General features: G+C 35.2%; 1 pseudogene; it reads left to right on the forward strand.

The window, feature by feature from the left end:
• The first annotated feature begins 1,269 nt into the window (after positions 1 to 1,269).
• LOC127538577 (olfactory receptor 9A4-like) lies at positions 1,270 to 2,211 on the forward strand (annotated as a pseudogene).
• The last annotated feature ends 337 nt before the right edge of the window (positions 2,212 to 2,548 follow it).

Here is a 2,548-nt window from a genome sequence, read left to right on the forward strand (position 1 = left end):
ACTCATAAAAAAAAATCCATAACTTTATGGGTCTGTTTTCCTAACTCAACTGTGTACCAAACTATAGCGTTTGTAATGCTACTATTAAAAGGTAAGTTTTTGATGTGAGTGTAGCTAAAACAAATATTTAATACTAAACTTATAGAAGATGATCCTACCTAAGAGACAAATTAAATGGCAAAAATAAAAATCTGAGAAGGATAATAGACTGGTCAAACACAGGAAAAAATACATTAATATGTATAACTAATAATTGTACAAAAGGAGGTGAGATTTAGTGGGGACAAAACAATTGAACTTGGGCATCAAACAATGTTATTTCCATTTCTATCTCACCATTAATTATCTATATAACCTTAAGCTGAAGTAGGAGTAAGCCTAGACTAAATGACAATAAAGTTGTTTTTTTTTTTTTTTTTTTTTCAATTGTCTCTGGAATATCTCTAGAAATGCAAATGAATAGAATAGAATGTAAATACATTAGAGTTGGGGGCAGTTAGGCGGCACAACAGCCAGAACTCTGGGACTGGAGTCATTAAGATCTGAGTTTGTTAGCTATGTGACCCTGGGCAAATCCCTTAACCCTGTTTGCTTCAGTTTTCTCAGCTGTGAAATGAGCTTGAGAACTAAATGAACAAACACTCCAATATCTTTGCCAAGAAAACCTCAATTGGACATAATTGAATTGACTGAAGAACAAACAACAGAACTTGAGAGTTGAGGAAATACAATAATAGATTAATGTAGAACTAAGACGTTTAGGTCTTTCTACTTTCAAAATGAGTGGGGAATCCAAAGCAAGGTTTTGCAAGCAGGGAGATAAGGAGTGTCAATTGGTTTTTTTGGGGGGGTTGTTTGTTGGGGAAATGGAATAGCTTTATGGAAAGAAATAAAAATGATAATGAATAACCTGTGGTCAGGATTTAAGTCAACAATGGTCATCTAGTCATCATGAAATAGTAAAGTGAAGCTAAAAAGAGATATAAGCATTTCCATGGACTTATGTGATTCCTATACTAGATCACTGCTTTTTATTCATATCTAAGAAGGTATATTCTTTCATTGGCATTTAGTTGTGGTCATCAGAACAACATACATTAATTTAGTTCTGATACTACAAATTTGAGATGATTTTGAAATGTATCCTATGAACAAGGGGATATATCAGATTCTAAATCTTTTTGGAATCTACCTTTGGGAGTTAGGACTTCTGATTGATAGTGTTAACTCTCTTTTATCTTCTAGCTCTTAAAAGGAACAGATGACTGAATGGTAGGAAATCCCTTTGGACTCACCAAATTTTATATTGAAGGCTTTCTGGTTCTCCAGAGTTCCTTCACACACTCTTTGCCATTTTCTTCTTCTCCTTCTTTGTAACTTTAATGGGAAATGTGATCATCATTGTCATTGTCTGTGCTGACCACCGATTACATTCTCCCATGTATTTCTTCCTTGGTAATCTGTCTCTCCTGGACATGATGATGACTTTAATTATCTTTCCTCCAATGTTGGGGGGCTTATTAATGCCTAAAATACTAATCATGTCTTTTTCAGTTTGTGTCACTCAACTTTTTGTATTTCTCTCTTTAGGGACTACAGAATTTGTAATACTTGGAGTAATGGCAGTAAATCATTATGTAGCAGTTTGTAACCCCCTGAGATATAATGTTATCATGAACAGTCAAGTTTGTCTCTGGGTGGTGATTTTGTCTTGGGTGTTTGGGTTTCTTTTTGAAATCTGGCTAATCTATGAAACTTTTCAACTCTCCTTCTGCAGATCAACTCATGTGAACCATTTCTTCTGTGAGAGAGGTGTATTGCTCAAGCTTTCCTGAGAGTACACAGTTTTCCTAGAGTTTATTCTCTTCTTAATGGCCATTGTTATTCTTTTTGGTTCTTCACTTCCTACTGTCATCTCCTATGCATATGTACTCTACCATTTTAAAGATCCTTTCTGCCTCTGGCCAGAAAAAGGCCTTCTCCACTTGTGCCTTCCATTTCACTGTGGTGGTGATAGGCTATGGCAACTGCTTGTTTCTTTATGTATAGCCCAAGCAGACCCAGGCAGCTGAATATAACAAGATGATATCCCTGATAACTTCAGTGGTAACTCCATTTTTGACACTTTTTATCTTCACTCTTTATAATGATAAAGTTAAAGAGGGCCTGAGAGATGGATTAAAATGTTGCTGTCACTTTTTTAAGACATAACCTTTCCTAAGGGAGGTTTCAGTGGTAATACACATCTTTTTTGGAATCCTGAATTTTCAATAAATTAGTTCCTTTCCATAATCATGAAATAGTACTGAGTTTTCTAGACCTTGGAAATATTCAAAACAAGTTTCATTGGCATGTAGCCTGCCTGTTAAGATCTTTGTTCCCTACTGGCATCGGTTCCATTGTTTTGTGATTGTTGAAATGCCATTAAGTTTCCAAGGAGGTTAATATGTGGGAATAGAATTTGGTCCTAATTATGAACTGAAGAAGAGGGAGGAAGAAGAGAATATAGTGCATTGATACCTATTTCTTCCTAAATTGATTTCCTGTG

Source organism: Antechinus flavipes, chromosome 5 (genome assembly GCF_016432865.1).
Source record: "Antechinus flavipes isolate AdamAnt ecotype Samford, QLD, Australia chromosome 5, AdamAnt_v2, whole genome shotgun sequence".
Taxonomy (NCBI): Eukaryota; Metazoa; Chordata; class Mammalia; order Dasyuromorphia; family Dasyuridae; genus Antechinus; species Antechinus flavipes.